Source organism: Pempheris klunzingeri, chromosome 17 (genome assembly GCF_042242105.1).
Source record: "Pempheris klunzingeri isolate RE-2024b chromosome 17, fPemKlu1.hap1, whole genome shotgun sequence".
NCBI lineage: Eukaryota > Metazoa > Chordata > Actinopteri > Acropomatiformes > Pempheridae > Pempheris > Pempheris klunzingeri.
The window spans coordinates 12,389,303-12,404,177 of NC_092028.1; positions in this window are offsets into that span (position 1 = coordinate 12,389,303).

Sequence of the window (14,875 nt, forward strand, 5' to 3'; positions counted from 1 at the left end):
AGGATCACAGAAGAAAACACACAATAAGCTTAAAGATTAAAATAAATTAATAATAATGATTAAAAAAAATTACTAAATTGTTGACTGCAGTTCTGTTGGTTGCATGTGTGGCCTATATTATCCACTTGAGGGAGACAAAGCATTATTTTTGATGCAGCTGCTGTGTGTGTGTGTGTGTGTGTGTGTGTGTGTGTGTGTGTGTTAGCTGAACTGTGCTGCAGTATGCAGTCAGTCTAAAAGGGTCACACTTTGACATGTCCGGTCCCAAAGCCATGTAAAAAATGCTTAATTGTTATAAATTGACTGTCCAGCAGCAACCAGGTTCTGTCAGAGAGGATGAAGATGAGGATGAGGATGCCATTGAGAATTTGCATTAAAGTCAGTATGTGTGGTTACGGTACAACCACAAACTAATGCTCCAAATCCATTATACTAGTCCATTAGAGTTGTGTTAAATTCCCTGACATGACTCTTCTTCTGACTCACATGGCATCAAAAAAGACAAATCCAGCAGCAATTGCTGATTAATTCAGTTTTGATTTCTAGAAATGTCCTTAAAAATGTTGGGAAATACACTTTCGCAGTCAGATGCAAAATTTGACACAGCAAATCTGAAAAATGACGCTACAGTCGGCCGCCAGTTAGCTTAGCTTAGCATAAAGACTGGAAACGGGGGGAAACAGCTAGCCTGGCTTGGTCTAAAAGTAGCAAACTTCTCCTACCAGCACCTCTAAATTTTACGACATTATTTCTTGGCAGGGAGCAGTTGCCAAATTACTGTTCCCAACCAAGAAACGGGCCACGTCCGAAACCACTGCCTATTTACAACATAGAGTATTTTGTGTCCGCCATTTTATTTGAGCATCTGAATTCTGAGTGTGTAAATGTGAGTGCCATGTGAGATTTTGTACAGATTTAAAAAAACAAGATGTAATGTGTTAATAATTGAGCTTTAGACGTGCTGGTAGGTGGATTTACCTACGTCAGAGACAGAGACAGGCTCGCTGTTTCCACCTGTGGCTGTGGCTTCTTATTTATCTTACAGACACGAGAGTGGGGACAATCACCCCGACTTTGCTATACAGCGAACAAGAACATATTGTGAACATACTGCATTTGAATAAATTAAAGGTTTATTTGTCACAACAAAGAAAAATATAGCCAAAGCCTACACAAATCTTGAGGCAAAGAGTCAAGGTGGTGAGGATGTGAGGAACCACTGAAAGGACGGAAACAAGAGGTGAGGAAACGAGCACGTTATTACGGAAGAAGCAGAAGAATCTTCTCTGAGATCATCGCCGCACGTTAGTGGTGATGACTAACACGCGCACACGGGGAGGTATTGGTATCACAGTGAAGTTAGAGGACAGTGGGTTTCTGAAGGCTGCAACCTGATTGGCTGGATTCACATAAATGGAGGTATAGAAAGGAGAGATGGGAGAGGAGTGTTTGAGGAAGCGTTTTGCACTCTGTCCTCTTTCTCCTCAGCTCCTCCGTCTCTTGCTCTGTTTCTCCCTCTCCTGCCTGCTCTGCTCAGAGGAGGGATTTGCCCTATCTTCCCTGGCTTAGCACACCATTGTGAAAGCAGTGGGAGGATGGAGAGATGCAGAAGGAGAGAGAGAGGGAGAGAGGATGAAAGGGAAACAGCTGCTGCCTTTAAACTGATGTTCTTCTTATCGTGATATGATGCAGGACATGTTCAGTGACTCAGCCATCAAAGAGCTGCTTGGAAACAATTATATCCTCAGCTTTATGTGCATGCGTGTTAGTGTGTGTGTGTAAATTCAGGATGGCAAATGACGTGTTTAAACAGGAGTATCTTATAGTGTTCAAGTGTTTGTCTGTTGATGCCCAAAGAAAACATCTTCAATAACAAAAATCTAACACAGGACATTAAAATTATGACATAATAACTCAAAAGCGAATAAAAAATGATGAGATAGTGCGTCACAATTCTAGCACCGTAATCATTTTCATTCTGTTCTACATATTTATATTTTTATACTTACTGAATATATATAACACACACATATCTTTATTGCATTTATTCCTTTTGCTGCTGTCATACCTCGTTACCCTGTATTCATTTCTCAGTATATATTTGCACTCTATATAGATCTTCATACATCTTTTCTTCACATTTTACATGTATCTTTCTCTTTGTATCTTTGTAGCTGTACTGGAGCTCCCTGCCAAAGCATTTCACATAAGTGCACTTGTACAACCAGAGTGACAATAAACCTCCTGAATCTTGAACTGTGAGTGCTGAGGTCAATTTTACTGCAACATATTCCTGCGAATGAACTTGCTGATTGGTGGACTGTGCGACTAAAAGGGTGCTAATGAGTTTGTGGGTAGGACAGAATACACCCCACGCTGCTTGATTCATGCTGAAATGCCCAACCAGTGGTAAAAAATGGCTGCATCTCTTCTGCCAAGACACTACTTCATGTTGTTTGACGGCATTTTCAAAATATTTGATTTCATTTTCATGTTCTTTCCCTCGTCGTCCCCTCCACCTAACACTACTCTTCCTTCTTGTCTTTCTGCTTGAGCAGCGTTCACAGCTCCGAGGCGTTTTTTTCACACTGCAGATGGCCATAGTGTTACTCCACTCAAGACACACACACACACACACACACACACACACACACACACACACACACACACACACACACACACACACACACACACACACATTGCTCTCTTTGACAGTGACAATGGTTCAGAGCGCTCTTTACTCAGTTTGCCCTTCTCAGAGGGAGAGCAGAAGTGTCTCTTGTCCTCAGAAGCTCAAAGAGTTGTCAACCTAGCCTGGCACCGATCTGAAGCTTTGTGACAATCACCAACAACAGGCCAACATCACGTGATGAAGGAAACACCTTGGGTGGATTTCTGGCCCAACTAGCAGCATGGCTCTACTATGGGATGCCAGCTGGTTGATTGATCCACCACTTTGGTGATGTGACTGAATTATCTCAACATTTACTGGTTGGATTGATGCAAACGTTGGTTCAGACATTCATGATCCCCAGAAGATGAATCCTAATGACCTTGATGACTTCCTACCTTTTCCTCTGGTGCCCCCATAAGGTTTACAAAGTTTTGGTTTTGAGTGAAATGTCTTGTTAGCTACAGACATTCATGGCCACCTCAGGCTCAATCATGATCACTTTGATGCTCCTCTGACTTTTCATGCAGCGCCATCATCAGCTACCACCACCCCCTACTTTGGTTTACAGCCAAATACTTGCAAAACTAGTACCCTCAGCCTCAGCTCCACTTTGTGTTTACTACTGATCAGCACATAACTCAACTCAGCTTGTGAGCATGGTAACATTTCATCTGCTAAACATCAAGCACTGTCACACTGAACATCAGCATGCTGTTAGCATTTAGCTCAAAGCAGCCTCACAGAGACGGTAGCATAGATGGGATTTTCAGGGGGAGTTTCAAACTAAATTTTGTGCTCCAAGATGTGAAATTTAAAAAATCATGAATGTATTTAAAAATGTGTTCTTATATGCATGCGGTGAGCCATGCAGGAAGAGTTACCTAAAGGTTAGTAGGTGCTAAAAAGGCAGATTGCCTGAGCAACACCGACAATAACATGACAGGTCTTCTTTAAACTTGACACCACGTTGAAGGTCCAAAACATTTATGGAGTGAAGCGTGAAAGCGGTTGACTACATGCCTACATGAAATGGACGGTATCACATTTGATTTCATTTAAAAGTTTATGCAAATTGTGAACTACACACAGTTTCATGTAGAGGTAGATTAAACTACACACTGTCGGATGTTATACAACAAATGCACTCATTCATGCGCGCACGGGGAAATGCACACACACGCACGCACACACACACACACACACACACACACACACATGCTTTCAGTGTGTTTGAAGTGTGTAGCCAAACACTGTACAACAAAAGAAACGCATGCACACAGACATCAAGGTGTTTGCTTCATGTCTCTGGTGAATGCACACACACACACACACACACACACACATTGGTTGATTAGCTACTACCAAGCCACAAAAAACAGTTCCAGCTGATTTCACAGAGCAGGTGTACCCCAATTTACACACAAGGTAGAATAATCATGGAGGATAGATAGATAGATAGATAGATAGATAGATAGATAGATAGATAGATAGATAGATAGATAGATAGATAGATAATTAGGACATCAAAGCTGGCAGCAGCTCTCCCTCGGAGCCTAATTCAGTCACAAACAGCTGTTTCAAGCAACATCCAACTGGGACACAAACACAGACACATGCAGACACACACTGACACTTTGTGTATAGCAGCAGCTAGCAGCTTGCCTGGTATGATGTCATGACTGTATGTCAGATGCATGTGTGTGTGCGTGTGTGTGCGTGTCTTTAAGGCTGAAGTTCAGACTGCATGAAATCAAACCGCTCTTGCTATTTTCTCCCCCTGAAATATTAACTCACCGTGCTGACTTTCAGTATTCAGAACAAATTGTTTGGTGCGCACATTACTGTTTAGTTTTAGGGCACACAGAGGTAAGACATACTGTCTGGTAGAGCACTATAAAATCATCTGATGCGGGATTCCTGCTGAGAAGTGCTCAGTGTCTTTTATGGGCTATTAGCATAAAGGGCCATTTTGTCTTAGTGGGCCAATGAAGCTGAAGAAAGCAATTACAGTACCACACTGCTTGATGGGAGGGTGGGGTTTCAAAACAGAGAAATGTGGCAGAGGGGAAACAGCTAAGAGGATCACGGAGAAGAAGGAAATGGTAGAGAGAGGCAGGGGAAAAAGGGGAATAAAGGAAAATGGAAAAACGAAACGTGGGTGATGGTCACAAATATCTCTGTGCAACAGAGGAGATGAGTGGCAGGAGAGATTGAGTGACAAAAAGGCACACACAAAGGCAGTTAAGAGGAACAAAGCGGAGTGGCAGCCAATCCCAGAGACTCTCCCATAATCCCGTCATCCACTCTAATCTCTATGACGACGACGCGGGGCTCCATCGGTGACGTCACAGTTATGAATATTCATCAGGTGTATCTGAGCCCTCTACTGAATCCGTCCTCCTTAATCTACATACTTTTATGGTTTTGCTGCATAATATTCTAATAGTGCACATTAACGAATCTGAAACAAATGAGGCTGTTTATACATTTAAGCACCAGCAAAGTGAAATCACTCAAAATTCTGAAAATATTCAGAAAAAGCAAATATAGAACAGAACACATAGTGTAACATTTAAAGCCATTTCTCTTAATTCTTGTCCTTTTGATCTGGAAATGTGATAAAATCAGGCATTACTTTGTGTTAAGGCCGGGATATGCTAGAAAACAAATTCATTTGTCCAAAGCTCCAACCACTTTGGAGTGTCTTTTAGCTGTTTTGAATGAGTCAAACTAAAAATGAAAAACTAAAAATGAAGGTATCGATCTTTCCTGGATGCTATTCATAGTGTTGCACTTTCATATGACACGTGACAGAGGTAAGTGTTTGAAGAGTGAAAGTTCAAGTTCAAACTGACCAAATCACCAAAAATTGTTGGAGGCAAGGTGTGGGGGGGAAGGAAGGTTCAGCATGGGATGTCAATGTGCAGTTTGAAAAGGTGGGGTTCAGTTCTGCAGAGGAGGATGGGCAGTGGCTGATCTGTCCTGATAGAGGCAACGAAGTATGATGGGAGCAGCAATCCAGAGTGCAGGGTTCGACTGTGGCTTGGTGCTGAGAAGGAGCCTTACCTTTGTGGCTGCTTTAGGTGATGCCCTCTGAAGGTTCTGTCAGTGGTGAGTTCCTCCAAATCATGCAGCTCCTGAAACCCTCTTTGTGAGGCTACTTTATGTGACACATGGATAAATACTAACTCACACTCGCAGGAATGTGGGAATACTATCAGATACATCATTTTCAATCACAATCTGATCAGAAAAAAAGCTACAAATAAACAGATGGATAGCAACTCGGGCAAGTATTATACACATAAACACACACAATCTCGTTTGTACGTACGTGCACACTCCCCACACACACACATCCTGTCGTGCACACACGCTTCCCTCTCTTTATCACCTTCAAACACCTAAAATCTGGCACATCCTCCAGTCTACGCATTCACTTTTTCCTCCCTCCTTCCCACTTCCCCTCTTAACTCTCATCTCCCTCCCGCCCTCTTTCTTCCCATCATTCAGACATCTGTGTGGTGGCTGTGGAGATAAGCAGACGAGTTATCTATCGGACACCTAATTCAGAACGGTTGACACAGCGCGGCTGATACACATCTAGCGTGTCTGTAAGTGTGTGCAGGTTTAGGGGGGAGTGTGTGCGCTGTATGTATGCTGTATTATGTGTAAGTGCTCTCATCAATACTGTGCAGGTTTACATCGGTGTGTGGTGGGGTTTAAGATAAAGATTAGATAGTGATAATTTGTTGGAAAAGACCGCCAAACGATGGAGTTATCTGTGTGTGTGTGTGTGTGTGTGTGTGTGTGTGTGTGTGTGTGTGTGCAGCAACACATTATACATTCACATACTCACGTTCAAATACAAAATGAACTCACCACAGGCACTTTGAAAAGGTGACTCTTTATTTTCTAATTATTATACTGTATATAATATTCTTTCACTCTAGATATAGGTAATCATATTTATATCATGTAAGTAAAAGTGTGCTTTTATTCACAGCATGTGTCCGTGTCAGACCGCTGTTAGTTGGAGGTTTACATTATAAAGAATACAGTGAAACTGGCTGGCAGCTGTGTGTGTGTGCGTGTGTGTGTGTGCGTGTGTGTGTGTGTGTGTGTTTGTATAGGTGTGTGTGAGTTGTGAGAGTTTTACAGTCAGTGTGCCTGTGTATAGAAAGACAAATGTGAGTGCCAGCATGTTTCTGCATGCATGAGTGTGTGTGTGTGTGTGTGTGTGTGTGTGTTTGTTGAGGACTAAGTATCTCATGATAGGGCTCAGAGGTATGGAGCAGGATTAAAAGCTGCCCATTGACACATATTCCAAAACAGTTCATCATCATCTTTAACCTTTAAACACTTCATCTATCACCAGTGTTTTAAATTGATGTCCACCATTTTTTGGGAGATTTCATGTGTTAATGCTACTTCAGGTTCCAGCTGCACATCTGTCTTAAAGCTTTCCTTTCACTTTCATCACAGAGTAACGGCTGGTTGCTATTTCCTCTCCTCATATACATCTAAGTAACCTGCTACAATACCTGCAAGAACCTCTTTGTCAGGTCATTGCTACACATATGATAAATACAATTGTGATAACAATAAAATATTCAACTTTGCCTTTACTGGTGTTGCGGATCTTTTACTCTACTCTTTGTGGTGTTCATCTGAAGGGACTGCTCTATCTTTGTCAATGCACACTGCATAAATGCAAACTCAGATCAACCAAGACACATAAAACTTCTTAATTTCTTCTCCTGAGTTTGTGCTCTGGCATTTGTTTTTCTAACAGTCCTCAGGTTAGATTGAAATGGGCAAAGTCAGGTTACAATCATTTACTGCTTAAACTGTCCCAATTTTTTTGTTTTAAACTTTAAATAACAAGACTAAAAGTCTGCAGCCATGTTCGTGGCTCTGTGAGGCTGCACAGTGGTGCTTTGAGCTGAACGTCAGCGTTTTAACACGCTCACAATGATGCTGATGTTAAGCAGTCTCGTGTGCTAGCATGCTAATATTTGCTCATTAGCGCTAAACACAAAGTATGGCTACGGCTTGTGGGAATAAACTTTGCAGACGCTTGGTCATGAACCAAAGTGTTGGACATATAGAAAAAGTTTGAGGATCACCAGAGTTGTCAGGATTCATCCTCTAATTTCATGGCAATTCATCTCTTAGTTATAAAGATATAGTCTGTGCACTCTGTGACAAACCCAACATTGTGGTCGCTCTGTGATGTTTTTGCTGGCCCCTATGTTGCGTAGCCTGACTCTATCCATTACAAAGTGATGGGCAATTTCGTCTTTGGGGCATGGCTATCTCAGATGAGAATTTGAGTGTTAATCCAATAGAATATGAGATATGACATACACATTGTGGTAACTGGTCTGAAAATCTATTGCGACTCTGTTGGGAATATCAGTAAAAACTGACGTCAACAAGAGTCAAACAACCGACTCATGACTTCACTCATAACTCTTGTTCAAGAAGACGAAAACTTCAACATGTGCTGCTCATAAGCAGTATACGCAAGAGAGAGCCTGACTACACCTGATGCGGAGCGAAACTCTCGAAGCCTGGTAAAACACGCTGCCATTTTGGGCCTTTCATCCTTGGTCGGTCAACCATGCCAGCCTCGGATATGTTCTGCATGTAAACAACACTGTCTGAACGCAGGGCTTGAGGCGAAACCCTACAAAGCTGATTTTAATCACTCTGTGCTTCCTGTCAAACTAATATATGTAAAATGCAAGACAGGTACGAAATCTCTTTAGCTAAAGGGCTAAAGGTTGGCATAAAAACAGGAAATTGTTAAGGAAGATGGCAGACTGGAAAACGGGCTTAATACTGAGGCCAGTATAATTCTCTAAAATTATGGCTGCTATTTTAATCATAGATTCTGTTCTGGGAACTGGTGCTAGAAACCAACAATTTACCAATCCATCCACAGGCATTTTAATTCTAACTGGTGGTACAAGTGGGATGACCTCTTCCAACATCTGAAAGAGGAAACACTCCTGTAGACAAATCGCCAGCAACACAATAGTTGAGAATGAAGTCTTGCAGACTGAGCTAACAGGCTTTTTTCTCTTTCGTTGGCTGATTTTGGGAAGTTTAAGAACAGCAGGCTGCACCAGGTTGTGCTGATTTAAGACCAGCTGTCATTAGGGATTGATAGATTATTGTCTATCCTGCTAAGCCCCCTCTGCTGATCCTAAATCAGCCTCAATGAGTGAGACGATAAGTCAGATCTGGACAGCAGATGTGTCAAAATAAAAGGCCAACAGTCTAGCCAAACCTCAAAAAAAAAAAAAAAAGTCTTCCCTCTTAGCCTCATAACATAAATTCTTTATGAAATTTTGTCATTTATAATATCCACCAGAAACCGCTGACTCCAAAACAGTCCTTGTATCTTGTATGGCTGCGTCTGCTGAGGAATGATCGGGGCAGTTAGCTCTAAAACTGATCCCAGTGCGACCGTTGAAGGTCGTGGGAATGCAGAGGAGGTTATACTGGAAGCCCCATGGCTGATCTGGGAGCTGTCTGAAGGCAGGACAGGCAGGCACTGGGTGTATGGGTGAGGAGAGGCTAACTGCACACACACACACACCCACACACACACACCCACCCACGCACACACACACACACACACAAACGTACACACACATGAATATTAACACACACACACACACAAACATGCAGGCACATAACTCCACCTGTAAGCCCTCCTCACACAGTAACCTTGTATGTGTAAGTGTATATGTGTGTGTGTGTGTGTGTGTGTGTGTGTTGGTAGCAAGTGCAAAGTGTAGAGTGCTTATAGCATGTGTTTGTCTCAGAACTATTCCATTAAATTCACATTTCTCAAACAGTTCTTCTGGTCCTCCGTGTTTGATTGGCTGGCTCAGTGTACTTGAAGTTCCATTGAGGAGCGAAACATCAGCGACAGAAACAGTTTGTTTGTTTTTCTCCCAAAGAAACACATAATGATTTCTCCGAACACACAGTGATTTTTCTTTTAACAGGACACACTTATCCCCACACCGCACTGGGCAAAGCTGAAGCTGTGAGTGTGTGCTGTATGAGTGTGTTTTTGTGCATACATAAATGTCTCTGTGTGTGCAAGTGACCATTAATGAGTGTGTGTAATGCTGTGTGCCGTGTTTATATACTTACGAGGACACATACCCAATACAATGCTTGCTAAAACAAATTATCTAAAACAAAGACACACTTAATTTAATTTAGCTTTTTTTAGGGTCCATTTCAGATTTAGGAGTCAAGAGCATTTTGCAAAAATTATCAATATCTTACTTAATTAATTAATTAATAACTTGATATCTTAACCTAAGTATCAAAATAAGCGTGTCCCGCTGATGTCCATTACTTTTCGCTATTTTTCTAACTTGCAATTGCACTGTATTATTATAACATTGTTGATCAGGACATATTGGCACTTAATGAAGCTGCGTGGCTCTAAGTGATAAAGAACCCCTGCACAATGAAATGCAAATCCATTATGGAGGTCCTGCAAAAAACATTACTTCTTTGAAGTCTAAAATGGTCATCTTGTGGTGGCACTGTAGTTCACATCTATGGTGTTTTTGAGGCTGTGGTTGAGTCGTATAATAGTGACTTGCATTGTAAACTGTTCCTATTATTTTGCCCCTATCTGACTTTTAGGCTTCATAAAAGTATTGTTTTACAGACTGCTGCACTGGAGGACTTTATTTGCTGCATTCATCCCCTGTAACTAAGTAGCAGAACATTTGCATGTATTGCATTGGGTCAGAAAGTCCTCAAAAGTATAGTAAATTTACTTTGAATGTATGTATGTGTGTGTATGTGTGTGTGTGTGTATGTGTGTATATTGCACTTTCAGTGTTGAGTGTCTCGCAGACAAACTGTAAAGTGACCTCTGGCACCAGTGAGGTGAGGTTAATGTCCACGAGAGATCGTCCGAGCGCTCCACTGTCTCTTCCTCTCCTCCTGTCGGATGCTTCAGACGTGATCAAAACAGCACAATCTCACAAACCACATCAAAGTAGAAAATGAAACTAGAATAATATAATATTACAAAGACTATGACCCCTGCTGCCCAACTCTGCTCCCTTCGATCAAAACCCCCATTAAATAGATTAATAACTATAATATGTGACAGAGTTTGTCATCCTCTGCACAGTGGCACCTTTAGAGTAGAATAATTTTTTTTTTTTTACTAATAATACAATTATTTGTTGTTGATATCAGAGTATCAAAGCTGTATGGCGGTAAGAAGAGATAGACAGAGGTCTAGTCTCAAAAAGCACCCTGTGCTCTTTTGGAGTAAACATCATTAAACACAGCACAGGCTTACGGGCCCACACACCCATGTAAGGCGTCTGAAATGTAGCAGTCCAGCATCCCTACGGAGTACAGAGATTAGGGTGCCATTTGAGACTCGATTAGAGATACAGCGAATGTAAGCACTGGAAGCGGATGGATATGGCATGCATGGTTTGAAAGGTCAATGCTGACATGGCTCATGGATGCGCTTCTGAACTCTGACCCCTAACAGACCCTCGTGATCCGAGGGGCCTCTGATGTGCTGAGCTACATAGCTACTACTGCTGAGTCAGTATACTGCAGGAAATCCTACGCAAAAAAGAGCATTTAGAGCAGTGAACCTATGAGCTAAAGCTAACCCGGAGGCCGTGATATACAGGAAACATTTTGAGTAATATTTGGCACCAAGTATGATTAAGAATATTTTGCTAATATATGTTTGATCCTTAAGCTAACTTAAATAAGTCTTAATTGAAACTGTTATCCTACCTCTGCTTAAGGCAATACTCTTCACCTCTAATTACTTCAGAAAGTTACCCATCTAACCTAAAGTTAGCTAAAAAAAAGCAGCTAAAGGCTAACCTGTAGCTAGCACGAGTAGAAGAGTACAGTCTTTGCGTTTTTCACTAACTCGGCTTCTCTTTTGCCAGAAGCGTGTTATATCAGTTAGCTATTCAGCTGGTTTAAAAACAGTTGTTCCTGTGCAAATGTACTTTGCCGTTCCTTCCTGCACTCCCACGTAACACCCTTAAAACGATGTTGCTGCAGCGCTGAGCATAAAAAGCCCTTGTGTGCTCCTGTCCTTTAAAAATTAAAAGCCCTTGCTTTGAGAAAAGCCGTTTTTCCCTTTCACAGCCCATGACAACTGCTGATGTTGTAGTTAGCTTGCAAAATTAATATTTACACGTGGAGGACAGCAAGAGCAAGTCCGTGGTGATGCACGTTTGTCCCTTTAAGCTCCCTTTATGGCGTAAAAGACAGTGGATAAAACAGCAGCGTCATAAATTAAACAGTATGACTGAGATTTAAAACATCTTTTATTATCAGGGTAATAACTCTCAACGTGGTGGTGCGGCGTTATCAGCTTGGTGTTGTTTCATGTTTAGTTTATACAAAACAGTGCAATGGTGGCTTAGGGAGATAAAGAAGAAAACAAAAATGTGATTTTTTTTTTTTTTCTTTCCCCTTTTTGAGTTTCACGCTCACCTTTCACTCACAGTCCCAGAAAAAGTTGAGGATGCTGTTAACATTTACACTCATGGTCTCTCTCCACAACTCACTCTGCCACAACCCCTCCCCTTGAACGGGATGTATGCGTGTGAATGTGTGTGCGATCAGGTGTTGTCCCATAATGTGTGTGGTTTAACGGGATCACCTGAACTCAGACTGACAGTACCTGAAATAAGTGTTGCGGTGTACGCCTTGGTGTGTTTTAACAGCCTAGGAGATTTCCCTATTTCTTGGGAAAAAGCCAGCATTTACGTTGGACAGAGGTAGCGATAGATTACCAATTGGTATGTGTATTTGGCGGGAGGATGATTTTTGCTTTGAAATGAGAAAACTGATATTGGGAAACAAGCTATTTCCCAACTACTACTGAGAAATATGGAAACAAAAACTACAAAATTACCTGTTTTCTATTTTATTTTAAATCAAAAAAGAACAGAAAATGAAAAAAGAACCATTATTTAATGTGCTTATAAATCATTTTTGTTATTGTAACCACTTGCCACAACCACTAATATTTGATTTTGTGCATGGATCTATTCTAGGAACTGGATAACGAGCCAATTTTTCCCAAATCCTCCAATTTTTCCCAGCAGCCACCAGCTGTATTGCAGTGAAATAAGCATTTTTTCTGGCAGGAAATGGCAGCTTGATCCCAAGCTTGTGGGATCAACTTCCTGGTCACAACAAAAAGAAATCCAATAATAAGCACATAAAAGAAAATTTGTAATTTTTTCATTTTACACTTTTTGTTTCCCTATTTTTAAATGTTAGCTGGGACACAGTTTTCTGATTTCAGTACTCGGTAAGTACACAGACTCCAGTTTCTGGGAGATCAAGTGGAGAATTTAGGTTACTGAAACAAGTATTGTTGTATATTTCAATGGGGACTAGATCAGTTCTCAGTCCAAAACTACATAGATACAGTATTTGACCTGTCTATTCATTTAGACTGCATTATCAAACTGATCCTTAACGCTCTTTAGCTTTCTAAAACATGATTCATATTATATTACACTAATATATATTATATATTTATATTATTATATTCAAGATATTGAAGTTTGACAATGACACTGATCCAGCCTAATCCGTGCCTTTCCCCTCTCCTCTTATCTAACACTTTGTCTTGTTCATCCAATCACTGAATGGATTCAAGCCCTCTATCACTCTCCCCATTCATAAACTAAAACCCTAAAACCCTTTCCCTCATTATCTGTCTCCTTGCAAATTCAGCAGTCTTATAAATCATGTGCATCTCATAATCATTAAATACAACACGTGGCTGTAAATACAAAAAGGTGCCAAAACAGGATGGAGAAAGCGGCAGAGAGTGCACCCACATTATGATCCCGGCAAAAATCGAAGCTTACGACTGCGCGACGTATATTAAAATGCCTTTTGTCAGCAGCTGATGTGTCTCTAAAGTCTGTCACAGTAAAAACTGTGCAGGTGTTTGAAAATATGATCGGACCACGACTGTCATGTGCATGTCACAGCTGGGAGACATACGAGTGTGTGTTTGTATGTGTGTATGTTTGTATGTATGTGTGTGTGTGTGTGTGTGTGCGCATGCAGGGGTATACAGTATGTGCACATGTAAAGGAGATAAAGAGGAGGAGAGGCTGTGAGTGACAGCTGAATGGATGGAGCAGAAATCCTCTGAATAATGCATTGGACTCCCTCCAATTCCATCTATTCATCTTTAAACTCATTCTCAACAGACCCTCCACTGGAGAAGAGAGATGTGTACTTTAGACTGAAGTGAGCGTTTCCTCAGTGTTTATTACTGCAGCTGAAATTCTGACAATTGTTCTGGCAAGAAAAGACAACTTTATATTAATTTCATCTGAAAGATATTCACGAAGAGGTAGTGGGCAAACAAAAAAATGTCCCTCTGTCTGTTTAATGTCTGTTTAATGTCCTTCTGTCTTTTTGGCTCTGCCTTAAAGCATATTCACAGCTCAGCGGTCTCCTCTCCACAGTACTCTGACCCACCAACCCCCCAGAAAACCTGACTAGTCTACGAAGTGATACCAACGGAAGACAGGACCTAAAAGAGAAAAGAGAGGGTGAGAGGAGGCGAGCAGAGGGTGGCAGTGAGGTGAGTTATGGGGCTACACAGAAAAGTGTGGAAGGTGAAAGGTGATAAGTGAAGGCGGACAGACAGACGGACAAATATCTGATCATCTCTACGTTTCAGGTGAAAAAATAAATCAAGAGACGACTTATGTGACTGGAAACAGGGGTAAAAGGAAGCACCAATGATCTAACGTTACCATCTAAAAGAGATTAATTCGTTTTGTTGAGCTACACCTTTCCCCCCCCCCTAACAGCTGATCTGTAGTCAGTGTACCCCTTTACCTTCATTAAAATGGTTTAAGAACTGACCTGGGATCAGGGAGATGGGGGTAAGTGTTACCAGGACTGAGCTCAATTCAGTTTCAGTTCAGCCAGTTTTGAAGTGAGCTTTTCCGTGATTAAATCAATCAATATGAAAAGAGTTATATATACAATATGTATAGAAAATAAAAACTAGTGCCACAAATGTGCTGCCATAAATGGACAAACTGCATCTTCAATTTATATTTTGAATCTAGCTGAAAGGAAAATGAATCAATCCCTATCCTGAGGTGTTAACTTCCGCAC